Source organism: Echinops telfairi, unplaced genomic scaffold (genome assembly GCF_000313985.2).
Source record: "Echinops telfairi isolate 266 unplaced genomic scaffold, ASM31398v2 ScPeMD7_70;HRSCAF=299, whole genome shotgun sequence".
In the NCBI taxonomy this organism is placed as follows: Eukaryota; Metazoa; Chordata; class Mammalia; order Afrosoricida; family Tenrecidae; genus Echinops; species Echinops telfairi.
In genome coordinates, this window is record NW_022103968.1 from 36,642,861 (window position 1) to 36,665,381 (window position 22,521).

General features: G+C 41.1%; 1 long non-coding RNA gene across 1 annotated transcript in view; it reads left to right on the forward strand.

Moving 5' to 3' along the window:
* Nucleotides 1-8,036: 8,036 nt before the first annotated feature.
* Nucleotides 8,037-22,521, forward strand: part of LOC123521840 — a 17,585-nt gene continuing 3,100 nt past the window's right edge. The window contains exons 1-2 of the long non-coding RNA XR_006680178.1: nt 8,037-8,203; nt 11,418-11,538. This is a non-coding gene — a long non-coding RNA (uncharacterized LOC123521840). The remainder of the gene's footprint in view (nt 8,204-11,417; nt 11,539-22,521) is intronic.

A 22,521-nucleotide genomic window follows, 5' to 3' on the forward strand; every position in this document is an offset into this window, starting at 1 on the left:
CGTCCCCGCCACAGCACTGGACGGCCCGGCCACACTTGGCATCCTCGTTCCTGTTAGGGATGCCAAGTCCGCCTCTTCCTTCCTTCCTCCCAGCCGCACACGCCTAACCTTTAGCGCTCTCTCCCGAAATCCCTTAACGACCCTCTTTCCCTTCCTTTCGCCGGTTCTGCCTATGGATCCCAGGTGGGCACACCAAACGCTCCTTTGTATCCCAGCCCTATCAAAGAGGCGTGCGAATTTTAAAACAGAAGAGGACAGCTTTTAATCGTCATCTTGAACAACCTCAGCACCATCGAGACCCGTTAGACAATTTCCTTTGCTTATCTTCCCCCCACCCCCGTTTTCTGTTTCTCAGTCTCCTAGGGGAGCAGCGAGACACCTGCTGATCTACAAGCAGGGAGAATAAGAATGCGCGGTGTCGCCAATGATTTGGATTTTCTTGATTTAGGAGTTTTCGGGTCGTGGCTTACTTAATTTTGCTGGAGGCTGTCTGAATGTTCAGCTTAGAGCAAAGAGGACCAAAAATGTCTCGGAAATCAACTCAAAGATGATTTGGGGAGGGTATCCATTGTTGGTTTGGGTTTTTTTTTGGGGGGGGGTTGTTTTTTTACATAATCCAGATCCCTGTATTCCCGATCATGAGCTTAACTAAGCACTAGTTATAATGCATCTTAGTGAAGGTGCATGTTTTCCAAACCCAGAATGTTTAACCAGCAGGTCTTAGGCAAGCACTGTCATGAATACAATGATTAGTTATTCAATGTTGCTTTCTAAATTGTAAATTCCTACGTTCATTTATAGAAGACTTTTTAGTTTTAATATAGTTGCTGTCACCACTTATTCAGATGTTAATTTTAAAAAGGTATGGAGTAAGTGCCATATAGTCAGCAAAAAGATTTCAGTGCTAATTAGACCGGAAGGGAAATGATGTGTACAGACATCCTCCTTTCTGTTTTTCTTGAATTCATTAGGATTTTCTTCTTAAACATCAGAGATCCTCCTCTTACAGAGAGGAAGACACATTCATTTCCATTCTTAGCTGGTCAGCATAGTGATCTTTTGATTCAACAAGTCAAATATTATTTCATAAACTGAAGCCTCATTTGAACCACAATTCATGATAGTCTATGAGGCTAAGTCTAAGTTGACAGAATGAACACTGAGAGGAACGTTTCCTTCCTATTGTTTCCAGCTAGATTTAGTAACTTGCTATTAACAAAAAAACTTGGATGAGGAACAATTTGAACTACATGCCTTATGCTTTCCCTTTTCATGTGTGAGACTAAATGAAAGTATGTCTGTTCATGTAGTCATAGTCAATAGAACAAAAATGCTTAAATATTGGCAAAACAAGGCAAGTCAGATTTTTAAAAAAAAGTTCCTGCACCAGAATGGATAATAGCCCATTTCTAAATAAGTCCACTGATAACTCAAACTATGAGTTACCTATCTAAAATGAAAGGCAATTCATTGAGGTTTTATTGTAGTTCCTTAGTCTCCCACCCCATTCCCTCAATGCACACGCAATCCGAGATGGAGCAGGAAGGGTGGGAGTGAAGAGTGAACACATGGGTTTGAGAGAGACATTTCCAGCAGCCTCTCACATGCTTGTAGGGGTCTCCGCGGAGGAAGAGAGCTTTGTGGAACAGAACCGAAAGCTATGGCTATTCTGTACCAGCCCAACACCAAAATTGCTGCCAACAAGTCCATGTAGTACAGAGGTGTAGCAGAAATGCCTAGCAGATTCAGCAGGAAGCGAAGAAGGGATGGCATTCAAGTTAGGAGAAACATTTCATCTTCCTGGGTACACAGGGGCAACCTGAGTTCATTGATTATACCCATGAGAGGAGGGGGTTGGGAAGATGTGTAGAGGATTGGTTATTTCCATGGAAAGACCAAATTGCAAGGTATTGGATAGTCTAAATGAAACATCCAAACAATGTCAACTAATCATTTGATCTCCCCTTTGGCCCATTTTGGATTTGTTCTGGTTTTCAATATTTCCTGCTTTATTCTCAACAGAGGTTTTTTTCCTCTGGTTTATTTTAATATGGTTGTTGGTCTTTTCTTTCTTTAAAATATACATATGTTGTTTTTTCTTTTCTGAGGGGTATGTTTTCCAGTATATGAAGCATAGGATGGGCAGGTGTATAGAGACAATATTTGGTGTAATGGCTTGTTAGTGATACTGGGAGGGGGAGGTTGGAGAGAAATGGGGAGCAAATGATGAAGACAGGAATGGAGAGGATGTTCTATGATAGTGGTGATGTATATACAACTCTTTAAGTACGACCGAACTATGGAAGTGTATGGTATGTGAATTATATCTCAATAAAACTATTGGAAAAAGAATGGTTTATAGCTACTATCTTAATTATAGTACGTATACAAAACAAAACTGTCATCGAGTCAATGCTGACTCATAGTGACCCTGTAGGACCGGGTGGAACTGCTCTGTGAGTTTCTGAGACTGTAACTCTATAGTAGAAAGATCTTTCTCCTGTGGAGTGACTGGTGGTCTTGAACTGATACACCACCAGAACTGCATATAGTATGCAGTATAGCTATGGATTAATATAACTTAATTTTTAAGCAAAGCTTTGAGTTTCCCCACCACCACACTCAACTATGTTTTGTTGTAGTAAAGTTATGGAAATACATTTATGTTAGCCATGTCTCTGCGCAATGCTGGCCCTACAGATGCTCAGCAAGTACTGTTGGATGGATAGGTGTTACATGCTTCACAGAGACTTGCTTGGGAGGAATCCACAAATGTTATTCTATTCAGTCATGCTTTGATTACAAGAACAACAGAGCATACATCCTGGAAAGATTTTAGTACATTCTATGCTATTTAAACACCTAAGGTATGATTTTAAAATGTAGGTAAATGTAAAATCTGGGTTCCTAGGATCATTTTGTAGGCAAAGACATTAGTACAGATTAGTATTCAGATAGTAAATGAACTCCTAAAACAAAGCAAGTGCTTTAAGCTTTCCTGGGGCTAATATATATTTCTTAACAGGAGTCTGACTTGTGGAAACACTTCTCCAGACACAGAATAAAAGCATCCTGTGATGTGGTACTTGCCAACATGAAGAGACCTTACAGAATGTTAAGGAGTCCCTTGCTTCAAGGTCCGTGCTAATGCATTCTGATGATCATAGATCATTGTTTCTTAGCTGTGACCCTCTTTCACAAAGCTGCTGCTTATCCACAGAATGTGAAATGACACTAAGACATCTACTTCTTAACGAATATGCTACTGATAGAGCAAACAGAAGCCCAGGGTAAAAGTCAAGATGGTTCATGAGTACTTTAGTGCTCATATGCTTTTATAATTTGCAATGATAACACACTTATTTTAGAAATCTATTTCTAAGGGTAAATCTGAATGATCTCCAATTGTACTGTTAGATTATTTTCTCCATTGTTGCCGAGGAGATACCTGTCTATAAGCCGAGAAAAGCAAGCTTGGATGCCAAAGTCTTCGACTGTCTCCTACTGGAAGTTTTCATTTTAGAAGGTCTTCCTGATTTTTTCTACATGACAAAATCAATGCATCAACTAAGAACTAGCCCAAACTATCATGTAGTAGACCACAGAACACACTGGATTTGGTGCTTGTTACATGCTGTCCAGTGGGTTCTGACTCACAGCAACCTTATGTAAAACAGAAGGAAACACAGCCTCACAATTTCTATGTTGAGTACTTTGTTGCACCTACTGTGTCAATCCACCTTATTGAGGGGCTTCCTCTTACTTTGTATTTACTGATCCTCTCCCAAATATGTTGTCCTGCAGCCACTGATCCATTCTGATAGCATGTCCAAGGCATGTTATTAAAGTCTCACCATCTTCTCCTAGGAGTATTCTAGTTATACTCCTTATAAGTGAGTTCATTCTTCTGGCTGTTGACTCAATATTCTTTGCCAACATCATCATTCAAAGGTATCAATTCTTTCTGCCATCCTTGTTCATATCCATATGAAGTGATTGAAAATACCATGGTTTGGTTCAGACACCCCTTAGTTCTCAAAGTGACAGCTTTGCTTTTTAACACCCAAGAGAAATCTTTTACAGCAGAGACTATATACAGGAAGTTTACAGTTAGTGCGTTAGCTACTGTCAAATAAAATGCCAAAGTTGGAAACAAAGAAGAACCATCAGTAGTTGGAAAATAAGGCCTTGGTTGTAGAAACAAAGCTGACAATTACAAGAAAGAATTTCGCAAAACCAACAGCTTTATTGCAAATACTTTTTTCAACAGTATCAATGGTGAATACATACAGGGACCTTGCCAGATGGAATAAAAAGGAATCAAATTGCCTACCTCTGTGAGAAGAGACAATAGAGAAGATCAATATCTTCAGCCAGAAAAAGGCCAGTGACTGACTGGACCATCAATTACTTATATGTAAGTTCAGGTTGAAACTTCAGAAAATGGAAACAAGTCCACAAGAGCCAAAATATGACTTTGAGACTATCCCACCTGAACTTTGAGTACATCTCAAGATGAGATTTGACCCATTGAACTCTAATGACTGAAGATCTGAGGAGTTGAGGGATGACATCTCCCGAGAAGCGACTGGTGGGTTAGAATTGCTAATCTTGCAGTTAGCAGTCCAACATGTAGCCCACATGCCACCAGGGCTCCTCTGGTCAAACACACTATCGTATAAAAGAAAGCCCCTGAACAATGCCCCTCAGTGGAAACTTTCCTGCCCAATTGGCCTGTCCTCGCTGGCAGAAGCGGTGCTGTTTGTCCTAGTCTGTAAGCCCCTGAGTATAATGAAAGGTTGGTTCCAAGTTAGTTTCTCCATCTCTTGGTATCTATCGATAAAAAGACTTTCTTCCCCCTTGGGGTTGAGTAGAAAACACATTTGCTCTAGCTCTTCTTCTTTTCAATTTCATTTCATTTCAATTTAATTATTTTATTTTAAGGATTCCAGTCATGTTGGATTAGGGCTCACTCTAGTAAGGCCTCATGTTAACTGAAAATGTCTTCAAAGATGTCAATGACCCTATTGCCACATCAGATTCTTTCAAAAGTACTGGGGTTAGGATCTCAATATATCTTTTTTTTTTCTGGGTGGGGAGGAGGCCGGCTAGGCAGGCCATAATTCAATCATCAACACCTGCTATGTGATATTAATGGGTTGTGTGGGAAGACTGTGTAATGAGGACGGACAAAGATGCCGCGATCTACGAGCAGTTACTGTTCAGCAGGGGGAACTAATACAAGCACCCAGAGAAAGTACCTCAAGGTAGACGATGAGGGACACCACTTGGAAGTGACAAACGAACTACGAGGGCAGAGGATATCATAGCTGGAGGGCTGGAGAGGGCGCCATGAAGGGAGCAAACATCTGGCATCATGGCAGCCAGCACTGGGTGGAACAAACTAAACTCACAGCCATCTTGTGATTCCAGCTCATAGGGACCCTAGAGTAGAATTGCCCCTTTGGGTTTCTGAGACTTTCAACTTTTACAGGAGAAAGCAACCTCATTGTTCTGCTACAGGCAGCTGTTGGGTTCAAACTGGTGACCTTGTTAGCAGTGCAATGTGTAACCTACCAGGCCACCAGCTTCCTCAAAGGTTTATTGCATTTGACATGAGAGATGGTCTTATAAGAAACTTGTTCCATGTAAGACATGATAAAATAACAATAATTTATAAATTATCAAAGGTTCATGAGGGAGGGGTGGAGAGGGAGGGGAAAAATGAACTGATACCAAGGGCTCAAGTAGAAAGCAAATGTTTTGAGAATTATGAGGACAACAAATGTACAAATGTGCTTGACAAAAATAAGAAAAGGATGATGGAAACATACATACAAATGTCCTTGATACAATGGATGTATAGATTGTTATAAGAGCTGAAAGAGCTCCCAATAAAATGACTTATTAGGGAGGGGAAAAATGAGAAGCTGATGCCAAGGGCTCAAGTAGAGAAAGCAAATGTTTTGAGAATGATAATGGCAACAAATGTACAAATGTGCTTGACACAATGTATGTATGTATGTATGTATGTATGTATGTATGTATGTATGTGATAAGAGTTGTACAAGCCCCCAATAAGATGATTTTTTAAAATGACATTAAAAAAAAAGAAACTTGTTCCTGATTTTCTTGTCCATAAATGGCCTGAAATCTAAACAGAAAGGAAGCTGTAGAATTGCTGGAACTCAGAAATAAATATGTAGAAACTTCCTCGACTGAAAGTTGTACTGCAATTGTGTTTTCCCAGTAAATATCATATTGTATTCCTGTATCCCCAAGTATTTTCTCTGATGTGGTGATGCTCCGTTTCACCCTGGGACTCATGTGGAGGATGGAACATTTTAAAATGTAAAAAGAGATAACAGGGATACCAATCCAGGTGTGTATTTCATAATGAGCATCCTATTTCCATTTGTTGTTTGAAGACATCTCCCCCAAGCCAGAGAATGAGTCTCTAGATCCATGAATTTTTGAAGTATTCTTTTTACATTGATTGAACCTTTCCTCAAGCCCCAAAGCCCAAAACTCACTGCCATCGATTTAATTCTGACTCAGTAGAACTGGCCTTGTGGCTTCCCAAGAAAGTAAATCTTGACTGGAATAGAAAGCTTCATCTTTCTCCCAAGGAGCTGCTTGATGGTCTGGAACTGCTGACCTTACAGTTAGAAGTCCGACTTGCAACCCATTACACCACCGGGGCTCCTCTTCCTCAAACACAATTCCATAATTGATTAAAATGTACAGCAAAAATACATATACCATTTGAAAACAAGAGTTAACATTTAAAAAGGAAACTATTTTATTCATTTTTCATCTTCCAAAATTCTACATGTGGTCCACAGCTTTGTTTCTATCACCAAGGCCATAGTTTCCAACTACTCTTGCTTATTTCCAACTTTTGCATTCCAATCACCAATAATTAGTGATGCATCTCGATTGCATGTTTGATCAATTTCAGACTGAAGACAGTGATAGAATTCTTCAATTTTTTTCATCACTAGCTTTTATGATTGGTGCATAAATTTAAATAGTAGTGTATTGATTGGAATTCCTTGAATGCGGTTAGATGTGTCACAGATAGCATTGTATGTCAGAATAGATCTTGAAATAGCCTTTCTGACAATGAATGCAATGACATTCCTCTTGATTATGCCACTTCCAGCATAGTTAACCATATGATTTTTTGATTCAGAATGGCCAATACCAGTCCAAGTCAGCTCATTAATTCCCAGGATCTGCTAAAATAACAAATCTGCCTTGGAAAAAGTATGGCCAGAATGTTCCTTAAAGGCAATGAAGGTGAGAGACATCATCTTAAATACTTTGGACATACTATCAGGAGAGACCAGTCCCTTGAGGAGGACATCATGTTTGGCAAAGTAGAGGGGGAGTGGAACAGAGGAAGATCCTCAAAGAGATGGATTGACACAGTGGTTGCAACAATGGGCTCAAGTATGGAAACAACATGAGGATGATGCAGGACCAGGCAGCGTTTTATTCTGTTGTGCCTACGGTTGCTATGGGCCACAATGAATTTGATGGCGCCTAACAACAACAACATTTTATTCAAGTGTACCTTTTAGGAGTCCTGGTGGCATAATGGCTATGCATTGGGCTGCTAACCAGCAGTTCCAAAGATGGGGCTTTCTGCTCTCGAAAGCTTATAGTCTCAGAAATCCACAGGGGTTCTCCTCTGTTCAGTTGTGCCCTATGAGTTAGATTCGACTCCATGACAGTGGATTTCTTTAACTGCCATCTGTGTTGGGTCACTATAAGTTGAAATCAATTGGATGATACCTAACAATGATAGGGTTATTGTAAATTGGAATGACTTAGACACAGTTGAATTTGGCTTGGTTTTGGTTAAAAAAATGTGTGTATAGTAACTTTGATTGCGTTGCCATCTAGTGGTGTTATAAGATATCATGTACAATAAACTTGTCTTACATAGCGTTTCCATTTAACATTTATTGGTCATCTTTTGTATGTAATCTGCTTCTGCAAAGATTCCTGCCTGGAAGACCCTATGGGGAAGTTTTACTCTCTTACTGGGGGTCTCTATGAGTCAAAATCCACTAGACAACACCCAACAACAATAAGAATATTATATGATGAGCACATCGATCAGGGACGTATGCATGGAGTAAAGCCTGTGGGAGTGAAGCCAAGGATCTTCATTTCTCATGGGACACAAAGCAAGGTAAGCAGAAACAGCTGCAAAATCTATTATTAACCAGAACTTGGAAAGTATGAAATATGAATGTAGGAAATCTAGGAAGATTGGAAGTTGCCTAAAATGAAATAAAGATTGTTATCATAGGCATTAGTAAGCTGAAAGGGCCTGGGAGTGTCCATTTTGAATCATATGGTTTACTATACTGGGAATGACACAATCAAGAAGATTGGCATTGCATTAATTATCAAAAAAGACATTTCAAGATCAATCTTGAAGTACAATGATGTCTGTGATATAATTATATCTATCCATAATAAAGGCAATGCAGTCAATACGACTATTATTCAAATTCTTGCACCAACCACAAGAGTTACTGATGAAAAAATTGAAGAATTTTATCGCTGTTTTCAGTCGGAAATTGATCAAACATACAATTGAGATGCATTGATAATTATTGGCAAATGTCGGAGGCAAAGAGGAAGGAACAGTGGATGGAAATATGGTCTTCACACTAGAAACAAAGCTGGAAATCGCATGATAGAATTTTGAAAGACCAATGACTTGTTGATAGTAAATACATTTTTTTTCAACAAAACACAAGGCAACTATACACATGGACTTCTCTAGATGGAATACACAGAAATAAAATTGATTATATATGTGGCAACAGATGCTGGAGAAGCTCAATATCATCAGCTAAAACTAGGCCAGGGGCTGATTGTCGAACAGACCATCAATAGGTCATATAAAGTCCAGGAGAGCCAAAATTTGACCTTGAATCTATCCCACCTGAATGTTGAGAACATCTCAAGAACAGATGTGATGTCTTGACCATTACTGACAGACGGCACGATGAATTGTGGGAGGGCGTCAAGAACATCGTTCACAGAGAAAGCAAACGGTCATCAAGAAGACAAGGAATAAAGAAAAGCTCGAAGGGGATGATGGGAGAGACTTTGACAGTTGCTCTTAATCATATACACATTTCAAAGAGCAGCTTGAGAAGACCAAGTCAAACATTATAATGAAATCTGCAGAGGCCCAGAGTTAGAAAATTGAAAAGGAAGAACATGCTCAGCATAACTTAACTGAAAGAGCTAATGAAAAAAAATACAAACCTCGAGTCGCCATATTGAATGAGTCTACGGGCAAATTATTGAATTATGTAGGAAGTATCCAAAGAAGATGGAAAAAATACACAGAGTCACTGTACAAAAAGGAACTGGTCAGCCTTCCAGCATTTCAGGAGGTAACATATGTGCAAGGACCAATGGTGCTGAAAGAGAAGTTCATGTTGTATTAAAAGCATTATCCAAAAACAAGACTCCAGGAATTGATAGAACACCAGTTGAAATGTTTGAACAAGCGAATGAATTACTGGAAGCGCTCACTCATCCATGTCAGGAAATTTGGAAGGTAGCCACTTAGCCAACAGATAAGAAGAAATCCATATTTGTACCCATTCCAAAGAAAGATGACCCAACATTGATATTACATGCAAGTCAAATGTTGCTGAAGTTCATCCAATAATGTTTTCAGCTGTACATTGACAGGGAGCTGCCTAAGGTTCAGGCTGGAATCAGAAGAAGATGTGGAACAAGGGATATCACTGCTGATGTTAGATGGATCTTGGCTAAAAGCAGAGAATGTCAGAAAGATGTTTACTTGTGTTGACTGTGCCAAGGCATTTGCCTGTGTGGGTTATAACAAATGATGGATAGCCTTGAGAAGAATGAGAATCCAGAACACTTCATTATGCTCAGATCATATGTATACAGATTCATGGGCAGTTGTTTGCAAACAGAGCAAAGAAATCCTGCATGGCGTAAAATCAGGAAAGGTATGCCTCAGAGTGGTATCCTTTCACCATATTTATTCAACCTGGACGCTGAGCAAGTCAGAGAAGTTGGATTATATGAAGAAGAATGTGGCATCAGGATTGGAGGAAGGATTATTAGAAATCCTCAATGTCAGATGATACAACTTTACTTACTAAAAGTGAGGAAGAGTTGAAGTGCTTACTGCTGAAGATCAAGGATTGCAGCCTTCAGTATGGATTTCATCTTAATGTAAAGAAGGCCAAAATCCTCACTACTTGATCAATGGGTAACATCTTGAAAATGGAGAAAAGATTGAAATTGTCATGGATTTTGCCTTGCTTTGATTCTCTGATGGAAGCAGCAGTCAAAAGATCAAAAGGCATATTGCATTAGGTAAATTTACTGCCCAAGAGCTCTTTAGAGTATTGAAGAGCAACGCTGTTACTTTGAGGACTAAGGTGTGCCTGACCTAAGCCGTGGTGTTTTCCATAACCTCCTATGTGAAAGTTGCACATTGAATAAGGAAGACCAAAGAAGAATCAATGCATTTGAGTTATGGGGCTAGAGAACAATATTGAAAATATCATAGATTGCTGAAAGGACAAACTGATCTCTTTTGGAAAAAGTATGGCCAGAGTGCTCCTCAGAGGCAAAGATGGTCAGACTTTATACTTTGGATATGTCATCAGGAGAGACCACTCCCTGAAGGACATCATGCTATGTAAAGTAGCTTGGCAGAAAAAAAGAGGAAGGCCTTCCAGGAAATAGACACTGTGGCTGCAACAATGGGCTCAAGCATGGGAACAATTGTGAGGATGGTGCAGGATCAGGCAGTGTTTCATTCTGTTGTACATAAGGTCACTATAGGTTGGAACTGACTCGATGGCACCTAAACAACAACAACAATATGCTTAGCACCGAGGTGGGCTCCGTGGATACTAAGATGGTCAAAGCATAGTCCCTGCCCTTGTTGAGTTCCCACTCTAGCAGAAGATTCATTGAACGGTAGCAGACTGTCACAAGGAGGTCTGGAAGATAGACGTACAGAGATCTGTGAGTACAGGATGAAGGAGTAGTCCATTTTTCTTAACTGTGCGTATGTAACTGCCTGTTGATTCATGTACAAGTTCTTCTTGAGCACAGTGACGTGTTCTGGAATGCTCAAGATTGAAGTAGCAGCCTGAGAAAAATAAGCTAGTCTCTTAGATGTATCCTGTGTTCAGGTTATAGCTAGATGCCTTCATGCAAGATTCACAATGTACTTCAGCCTAATTTAGTAAACCTGTTTCCCCAAGTATACTGAACACATACCACAAACTTGTTACAGGTGTCCAAAAGTTGGGACAAACTAATTGTATAGGCTTTTACATCCCGGCAAGAGTTGTGATCATAAATTATATGTTGTTTTTTATTGTTAGGAGCTGGCAAGTTGATTCTGACTCAGAGTGACTCCATGTGACAGAACTGCCCCATAAAGTTTTATTGCCTGCAATCTTGATGGGAAGAAATTGTCACATCTGTTTCCTGTGGACTTGCTCGGTGAGTTGAGTTTGAACTGCTTAACTTTTTGATTAGCTGCTAGCACTTAGCCATTGTGCCGCCAGGGCTCCTTATAATCTCTATATGCATATGTAAATGATTGTGTTCTCAGTTATAATCCAGGTTGCTATGGTATTAATACCAACTTCCAGAGTTGCTGGCTGATTACTAATGATATAGAAAAAGAGCCTGGCACAGAGAGAGTATCAGTGAAGGTTAAATATCTTTCCCAGCCCTCCTCACTCATCCTAACAAGCATACTCCACACTCACGCCACAGAGTCAAGTCTGACTCCTACTGTCCCCATCTGTGTAGAGTTTCCTGGAAGTCTTTCCAATAGCAGGGTAACCTTGTCACTCTCTCACCCACCTTGGGGCCTGCAGCGAGTGCTTACCTGACAGTGCCACCGGTGCCCTCTGTAACAAGCTCCAGCTGCATTGAAATTTCACTTAAATAGGACAATTTTTGTGCATATTCCATTTTACTGAAAGCACTCTTAATTTATAAAGGATCGTACCACATGAAATTCAATTTCATATGGCTTCTTTTATTGGATTATTCACATAATTGTGGGAAAGAATCTTAAAATCTCCCATTCACCATTGACTTGGTCAGTTGTGTGTCAAATAAAATTTGGGGGCTACTGGGATGAACATACCAAACTACTGCTCTCCAAAAGCCACCCCTCTTCCCCCAACACACACAAGTGGAGTGGGAGAAGGCATATTAGAAAACCAGCTATGATTGGATATAGGTAAGTAGAAGGTACAAAGGGAGGACAGAGGAAGGACACCTAATTTAAATAGGATCTTAGGATGCAAGGGCAAGCAAACAGAGTTGGGCAAGATTGGCCTAAGTTCATCCTGTGGGAGATGGGAGGAAGTGCCTGTGTGAGTAGGCCAAGAAATATAGATCCATGATTCGGTTTGGGGCTCACTCTAAATCCTAGCTGCAACTTAAGAACAATTGGTTCTTGCACCATGTTCCTGCTTGATACAGAGCCTCAGGAAGGGAACACAGAAGTCATGGGTGGTATAGCAAAATGTGGTGGAGAAATTAGATGGTGCCCGGCTATTAGATAAAATAGCATCTGGGTCTTAAAGGATTGTTTCCAAACAAGCTGCCATCTAAGTGAGATGTCAACTAAGTCCACGTGGAAAAGCACACCAACATCAATCACTGAAGGTTGTAAATCATATATTTTGAAATCAAAGGAGGGATCAGAGCCTAACCTGTGAGAATCTAGTTTGCAGAAGGCTATGGATGACAGTGGGAGCCCAAGATACACTTGTGGGAACCACATAGGAAACAAGCCTTCAGTGATTGCCCTCTGTCCATCATAGAGGGGTGGGAGAAAAGTGGTTACTAAACACTGTGTATTGGAGAGATGACTACAGAAGATCAAAAGGATAAACCTGACTTAAGCAGTTAAACCTTATCACCCTCATTCTCTTGAATTTGTGTTATATGTATTTCTGTCTTTCAGTATGTGAAACTCAGGATGGATGAACCTCTAGGGACAACAAGTAGAATAAGGGTGTCTGGGGTGGAGGTGGGGACAGTGGTGTGTGTGTGGGGTGGTGGTGGAAAGGTAGCCAATGTCAAGGAGTCCAGGAAGGAAAAGAATGTTTTGAAACTGATTGTGATAGCAGTTGTACAATACTGCTTGATGTGATTAAACTATGGAAAGATATATATTATTAACTCCCAATTAAAAAAAAAATGAATGGGGAGGAACCAGTTATTCCTGAGGCTGCAAGAAAAATTCCTTATCTATGATCAAAAGGGTCATTTAGATAATTATATTTTGGTCATGTATTTACATGTATGATATGAAGAAATCAGTGTTGTGAAGTAGTCCAGATAACTGACTTTTAGAAAACAACTATTACCGATAGCTGAAGGCAAGGAGCATTGTTTGGTAAATGTTGGACTACTAACCACAAAGTCAGTAGTTCAAACCCACCATCCACTCATAATTGACTCAATGGCAGGGAATTTGTGATTTGAACAGCTGAAGTTACTGAGCCATGTTCAGTGAAAGCCAAACCAATATCATTAGTTATATGCCTATCATTTCTAATCCTCATCAAAGAAGGTCTAATTATTTTTGGAGTATTGACCATACTAATTTATACACAAGCATTCCTGTGATTTATTCTTCCCTAAAGAAGTTTCTATATTTTCTAGATTTAAAAGGCTATCTGAAGATGTGGGACCTATTTTCTAGTTGACAGGGTGGTTTAAATTTTTCTACTGCCTTTCTCCCATCACGCTGACCCAACCCAACCGTGGCAAATGTGGATGTCTTGGGTTTACTCCTTGTGCTCATCTAAAACCAGGGAACTCTCAAAAACCAGGATGCCCATTGTAAGTGAGCTGGAGACAAGAACAGGGTCCTAGGCCACAGCAAAGGTGGAGGTGTGCTGTGTGATACACCATAGACTTTTTTTCTCTTGTCAACTTGGGCGGGGACAAATTCATTTCTTCAACTTGTTCCTGGCACAACCAACAAATGCTTGCATTTTTAACCCATTGCCATTGAGTTGGTTCTGATGCACAGGACAGAGAAGAATGGTAGGCTCACAGGCTGACTGCCACCTCTTACTCTCCTGAAATGGTTTGCCGGTTCAAGCAGCTGATCTTTCCATTAGCAGCAGAGGGCTTAACCGCGGTGCCACTAGGGCTCTGTGTGTGTGTGTGCGCGCGCGCACGCGCGCGCCATTTTACAGTTGGGTGTGTGAATGTTGAGTGTGTAGAACTTTTTCTCCAAGGACAATTTTAGCTCTAAGGATGCATCAAATTATGTTACACCCTGGCAAGTTTCACATCCGTGGATGACTTAAGAAGAGTCTATTTTCAGGAACTAACAATGGTGTCCATACAATCCAAGAGCTTTAAAAAAGAATACACACACACACACACTCCTTCACACTCCTTCACTTACCAGAAATAGAAATTGATTTAACACATTGAAATTATGTTACTTAGACATTTCTTTCAAATGCTAAAGAATAATTTACTTTGGTCTTAGAGACCAACATTTCCAACCCAAGGAAAGAGATCATGGCATTTGGATTTGAAAAGTAGTAGAGCAGAACACAAGGAGGAAGTGGGATACATGATGGTGCATCGAGGGGAGTACAATGGATGGGTTAAACAAAATGTGTATGAACTGTTGAATGTATAACTAATGATCTGCTCAGTAAACTTCACCTAATTCATAGTACTTAAAAAAATGATAGTAGGATTCATCTAGTCAATGCATCCCTCCCTTCCTCAACACACCAGCCCTGTCTCTTTCCAGGGCTTTTCTTCACGGAACTTCAACATAAATGGGGCCAGTCAAGCACAGATTCAGGCTATAGACCAACCATTGTATGTGATTCCAGACTTTATAATTGTACCCCAAAAGAATAAGTAACATTGGCAAACAGTGACTTATATTGGTTTGCGTATTTTTCACTTCATTTAATTTCGCCTCCTGTTTCAAAGTTTTGCGGAAGAAATAAGAGACAACTTTTCCCCTGGACAATCGCTTCCCAGATAGGCTTCCTTTGTCCTTAAACCCACTTCCATTGAAGCAATCCCAACTCACATGGGCCTATAGTGGGTTTCCTAGACTGTAAATCTGTACATGAAGAAGGCAGCATTCAACTTTCTCCCAAGTAGCAGCAGGTTGGTTTGAACTGTCTACCTTGGGACTAGCTGCCCAACATGTGACAAGGAGCTCTATAAGTATTAAGTGAAGGAGTAATCAATTTCCCCTAACTGTGTCTATTGTGCACCTTTAAGCACACTGCTCTTGAACAGAAACATGAAAATAATGGTATCAGGGAGCAGGTAAGTATTAGTGAAGTAATGGCTCTATTTCTATGTATTTTTACACAATCCAAAATGCACTTAGATGATGAAAGTTAATCTACTGATATGCAAGTTTACTTGCGGAATGTATTTCCATGTCTAAAAGACTAGAAAAAGTATATCTTTGAACATTTTAGAATTCTAATCTCTTTACTTTGGCCATGGTTCCTGACAGACATGTAAGAATGACCAAATCAAACTCATGCTATCAAGTCAATTCTGACACATAGTGACTATTGGATAGCATAGAACTTCCCCTGTGGGTTCCTGAGACTGACTCTTTACAGGTGTAGACAGCCTCATCTGCTGACCTTGAGGTTAGCAAGCCAATGTATAACTCAGTACCATTGGGTTTCTAACCGCAAGATCAGCAGTTTGAAACCACCAGCCTTTCCTCAGGAGAAAAATGAGGCTTTCTACTTCTACTTTCTATTTTCAACTTCTTTCTACTTCTGCTACAGTCTCGGGAATCCATAGGGGCAGTTCTACCCTGCCCTATAGGGTCACTATGAGCCAGAATTGGCTCATTATTTAGTAAATACATGTAATAGTAAAAGAAGAATAAACATCATCTCAAAGGAGGGAGACAATGTACAACATGTATGTAATACATAATCCTAGTATGTACATATGTGTGTTCATCCATATGTGTGGGTGCATGTGTATTGGCATGTACATTGTACATGCCAGGGGATTCATGTGAGGAGGCCACATGGTCAACAGGTCAGGGCTGGAAACTACCAGGTCACTATACATTCTGGGTGTGCAGCTGGGTAGAGTGCCAGGAATTTTGTATACATTCCCTGTTCACAGCTTTGAAGTCAAATGGAAGCGTGTGCGCACACACACACACACACACACACACACACTCACCTCCTTCAAATCAATTCTGACGATGGTAACTTTTTCCAGGAGTAGAAAGTCTGACCTTTCTCCCGAGGAATGGCTGGTTATTTCTAACTGCTGACCTTACAGCAGTGGTTCTCAGCCTTCCTAATGCCGCAGCCCCTTAATACAGTTCCTCATGTGGTGCTGACCCCCAACCATACAATTATTTTCATTGCTACTTCATAAGTGTAATTTTGCTACTGTTATGATTGGGAAACCCCTGTGAAAGGGTCGTTCGACCCCCAAAGGGGTCGTGACCCACAGGTTGAGAACCACTGCTCTAGCTCATGAGGTAAAGCATTGCATTTAGAGAATGAAATGAAACCCAACCAGGTGACATTTTGAACTCGTAAGGTAATCAGGTAAGCAGCCCAACTCAAAGCACATTAGAACCAGGAATTGAAGCTCTCCTACAATATGCAGGGCACTGATGAAACGCAACAGCGTGCTTACTTCCATTATCACAGAGTGGGAAATGAAAAGTATAGTTGGAGCTAAGAAACAATCCCTTGACAAAGGGCCACCACTCAAGCAGAGGGGAGCGATAGGAAACTTGCCTGTACACTCACTTTGGGTGAGAAGGGCTGACCTCACACAAAAGCACTCCCCTCGCTCTGGTTTCCCAGGGCAGAGTTTGTGAGGCTCAGTGGGTCCTTAGACTCTCGGTATCTGTCCTAGGAAGCTTGGCTGTTGGACTTTGCTTTCATAATTCCCATTTACCCTGTCGAGTGACAAAATTTCAAAGAATTTTCTTAGGAGATCAAAATAGAATAGCATCAACATCAAAGGTGTTCTAGGGTTTGTGACCTGTAGGGTCCTCTATGGTGTGGTGTCCACCCCCACCCCCAGGCTCCTCTTCTCTTCTTTTACTTCTCAGGTTTGTGCAGACCCCTCCCCAGCGACAGAGGAGTCCTTTATGCCATTTGACAGTTATTTGCCTACTGGTCAGCTCCTTATCTAATGCCCCATAGCCACTTTCGTTAACTCAGTTGTTTGACAAGCTCGTTTCAGAGGCCCTACTCTGGGCAGATGCCTGGCCATCTATTTTACGAGGATTTGGGATTACATGGCTTGGATTCCTTAGATTTATCTCCCCACGGCTTCAAGTGTTCGTTTACTTGCATCCCCAAGACAGAAATGCTCTTCCTTGTACTGATGGACAAAGGGACATGAACTTGCCTTCTCACCATACTTGGTTAAAATCTCATTCAAAGCTAGGTCATCCATTGGCCAGGCTCTCCTTTTGAGACATTAGATACACACAGATTACAAGTAAGGACTATATGTAGGCTTGACCAAAAAATTTGTTGTGGACTTAGGGTTGGCACTAGATCGTGTGCTGGGAGAGCAGGGAGAGAGAGTGGGTGAAGCAGGTGGGTGGGGAGGGCAGAAATGAAGGCTGTGAACAGAGTAAGAGATACAAAGAGAATGGGTTTCAAATGGTTCTCTAATGCCTGTGAAGCCTCACCCTCAAACCTGAGTTCTAGGAAGCACCCTTTACCCTTACCAACACTGTCAGTTTTCACTTTCTAAAACTTAATGATATTTTCTTGGGGGCTCTCACAGCTCTTGTCACAATCCACACATATATCTATTCTATCAAACACATCTGTTCATATGTTGTCATCATCTTTTTCAAAACATTTTCTTTCTACTTGAGCCCTTGGTATCAGCTCATTTTTTCCCTCCCTCCCGCATGTCCTCTTGATAATTTATAAATTCTTCTTTTTTTCATGTCTTACACAGACCGCTGTCTCCCTTCACACACTTTTCTGTTGTCTGTCCCCTGGGAGGGGGACCATACATCGATTATTGTGATCAGTTTCCCCTTACTCCCTCCTTTCCCTTACCCTCTTAGTATTGCTGCTCCCCTTATTGGTCCTGAGGGGTTTATCTATCCTGGATTCCTTGTGTTGCGAGCTCTTATCTGTACCAGTATACATATTCTGGTCTAGCCAGATTTGTAAGATAAAATTGGAGTCATGATAGTGGTAGTGGTGGGGGGAAGCATTAAAGAACTAGAGGAAGGTTGTGTGTTTCATTGGTGCTACACTGCACTCTGACTGGCTCGTCTCTTCCTTGTGGCCCTTCTGACAGGGAGTGTCCAATTGACTACTGATGGGTTTTGGGTCTCCACTCTGCCTTACTCTCATTCCCATTGATATGGTTTGTTTTGTTTTGTGTCTTTGATGCCTGATCCCATCGACACCTCATGATCACACAGGCTGGTATGCTTCTTCCATGTGGGCTTTGGTTGCTTCTCAGCTAGATGGTTGCTTGTTTATCTTCAAGCCTTTAGGACCCCAGACACAATATCTTTTGATACCCGGGCACCATCTGCTTTCTTCACCACATTTGCTTATGTACCCATTTTGTCTTCAGCAATCCAGTCAGGGAATGTGAGCGTCATAGAGTGCCGTGTTAGTAGAATGAAGTGTTCTTGCATTGAGGAAGCTTGGCTGTTGGACTTTGCTCTCATAATTCCCATTTACCCTGTCACTCATCAAAATTTCAAAGAATTTTCTTAGGAGAGCAAAATAGAATAGCATCAACATCAACATCATGCCCATCTGCTGCCATAACACTTAACAGATAAATATATGTACATCGATCTATTACCCTGTCATTGTATATAAATGTATTTACACGTATACATGCCTGCATTTAGACCTCCATAAATGTCCTTTGCTTCCCAGTTCTTTCCCCTATTTCCTTTACTTTCCTCCTGCCCCACTATCATGTTCTGCCTTCATTCAGGTTTTGATGACTTGCCCCCAATTCATCAGCTACATTGCCCCCAATCGAGCCCTGCCAAGCATCCTATGCCTTCCTCGCCATCAATTTTAGATCACTTATTCTTCCCTTGTCCCTGGGGTTGTTGGCACCCCTTTTCCTTTCCCCCACCATCCCCTATCCCATGTCCCCCTCCAGAACTGTTGGTCCCATTGTTCTCTCCTCCAGATTATACTTGAACTAGTTTTAATGGCTGTCTCTTTTGTGCTAACATTCCATTTTGCCTCCTTCTGGACCATTTATCAACTTTGGCACTGTTAACATTTCAGGCAGAATAATTCTTGGCTGTTTGAGAGGAAGCTTTCCTGTGCATTGTAAGATATTTAACAACATTCGTGGTCCCTATTCACTAGATACCAGTGATCCTGAATTGTAATAACCAAAAAATGTCTCCAGACATTTCCAGTCCTTCCATTTGGAACCATTGTTCTATGCAAATCCACCTCTTAGGCTTTCAGTGCCTAAGGCTTTCAGTGTCAGCTCTGGGACATGACCACATCACCGACTTTCCTTTAACCTATAACTACCTCCAGGATGTCACTTTTGAAGAGAGGGTGCACCTGACCATGGTATTTTCAATTGCCTTATATGCATGTAAAAGCTGGACAATGAATACGAAGACAGCCAAAGAATTGATGCATGTGAATTACAGTGTGGATGAAGAATAGTGAAATCCGTGGACTGCCCAAAGAACAAACACCTTTGTGTTGAAAGAAGTAGAGCCAGAATGCTCCTTAGAAGCCAGGATGGCAAGACTTCATCTAACATACATTGGACATAGTATCAGGAGAGCTCAGTCCTTGGAAAAAGACATCATGCTTGACCAGACAGAGGGTCAGTGATAAAGACAAAGACCCTCCAGGAGACAGACTTCTACCAGGGCTGCAACAATGGGCACATGCATAACCATTAGCAGGATGGCAAAGGACCAGGCCGTCCTCAGAGTGTTGCTGTGAGTTGGAGACAACTCCATGGTCCATCACAACAAACAAACTTGATCCAACCATATGCATTTTTTCTCGGTCCATTTTTAAAATCTGCAGCTACTCTCTTTTTTCTCTGGAAGTTGAGCTGAATTTACTGCCATTTACATACTCTCCTTAACCCCAACCAATATCTGATTTGCCCTCCAGGAATCTCTAGGACTTTGACTACTCTTCAGAAGTCAACAAAGATCTTGTTCTATAGTAAGTCTACCTTTCTCGTCCAACTTGTGCGCTACGTTCTGTCAATACACCTTTGCTATTGGATTAGGCTGAACCAAACCAACAAGTTGCCACCAAGTCAACTACAGTTAATGTTGACCTCATGCATGTAGAGTGTCAGAATAGAACTGTGCTCCATAGGGTTTTCAATATATATATATATATATTCAGATGCCTCAGAGTGGACTTGAACTTCTAACCTTTAGTTAACAGCTGAGAATTTTAACCATTTCCCACCATCCAGTGAATATAGGCATTAAAAAAATGTAGCTCAGGGAGAGAGCAGAAAAGGCACTTTAGGCAGGAATGCGTTTGGTGTTTTGGGACTCTGTACCAAGATGGGTGATGTAGAGAAGACATTGTGTTGGAAAGCAGAGGACGATGAGGTCAGTGAAGGAGGTGGAGGACTCTGACCACCCTAGTAGGTTCGGAGGCAGCCAGTAAGATGATCAAAGGATATCATGAAGACTCTCAGCAGTGGCAAGGGAAGACTCAACAAAAATCAGATGGGTTCTCTCAGTAGTAGGGCTGTGAGATAATGAAGGTTAGAGAGGTGGTGGCAGCAACCGAAATTGGCATTAGAGAGGCTAAATAATAGGCCATTAAAGAAAGAAGCTGTTTAGGGTACAAAGGACAACCTGTCAGTCATAGCCAGTGTTAGAGCCCAGGACTTCCTGGGAAGGCAGATTGTTCAACTCTAATTGAGCTTTCCTTCTGTTCTTTCCCTTGAATGGTGATGCAATGTGAATGCTAAAGTATGTGGTTCAGGCAATTCACACGGGCATCATTCAGGAAAGCCAGCTGGCTGCCAAGGCACAAACAGGGTGGTATTCAGTGTAGTGTTTGATCACAGCAAAGGGTCTGGCCTTAACCCTGTACCATAGGATGGATTTCTCCATCCCTTATTCCCTTCCTGGGAATTGACACTTAACCAACCCTCCTCTGTAGTCAGGCTCAAAGCAAGATAAGAGAAAGGGGTCTTTGTCATAGCAAGATTTCCTTGACTAACAGGAACTGGAAACGTCCCATAAGTCCATACCAGGGGGGCATGAGGGAAGCAAAACAGACGGAATGGAACGATTGACAGTACAGACTGAAAGCTGGAGAGTGAAAGAGATGAGATCAGATTGGCACTAAAAATGAAGGGTGCAATGTTACAAGAGATGTAAGAGCCCCCAATAAAATGATTTTAAAAGAAAGAAAGGAAAAGAAAGGTTTAAAAGATGAGGGGTGAAAGGGAACAGGGGTTCAATCAATAGGAGGGTCTCCCCAGGGGAGGAGATTCTCTGTGGGTGGCCCTGTGCATTTGGGATAAAGGCTGGGCAGGGATGGAGCACTGAGTAGGGTAGACACTACTGTGATTAGAGCAGATGGTTTACACAGGAAGTTACTATTCTAAACATTCTTCTGGCCATGTTAGTGTGAGAGATTGATCAGCTTTGTCCTAAAGCTTAATTTTAATGGAGTCTGCCATCCTATCCAGGCTCAGAAAACCATTTTGTCTGCACCACAATAAAAAACTTGCTCTTCAGGAGGAACTAATAGTAACCAAGTCATAGAAATGGAAATCTAAACTAAGTGTCAATGTATTGATTTGTAATGAGAAATGCAGTTATTATTGTTGTTAGTTGGTTTCTTAATATTTTCTGGGTATGAACTCCAGGATAGGTAAATTTAGAGACAGTAACCACATTAGTAGTTCCTTGAGGGTATGGCAGGGGAGGTAGGGGTGGGGCTGGGGGAACGGGGAGCTATTAAATCTGAATACAAGAATAAAGAAAATGTCCTAAAACCGATTGTGATGATGATTGTACAACTCTTCTTGATGTGATTGAAGTATATGCTAATAAAACTTAAAAAATCAGGGTGTAGTTATATGTTATTTCCAGGTGGGCATAACACATCGTGACTCAAAGGCTAGAGCTGGGCCTGCAAACAGCAAGTGTCGAGCCCTGCAAAATTTACCATGTAGATATACTCTAGCAGACCAACCATCCCCTAGACAACTGCTACAGTTTATTTCTCTCTTTCCCTTCTAGACCAGTGATTCTCATTGTTTGGTCTAAGAACCACCTGTATCCGAATTTACCAGGGGAACTTGCCAAATTCACATTCCCTGGCATCATCCCAAATATTCCAGATTCAAGATTCCAAGGGGGGCAGGGGCTTGGATCTCCATTGCTAATAAGCTTTTTCATGAGATTTTTGAAGTTTTACTGTAGTTCGGGGGGGG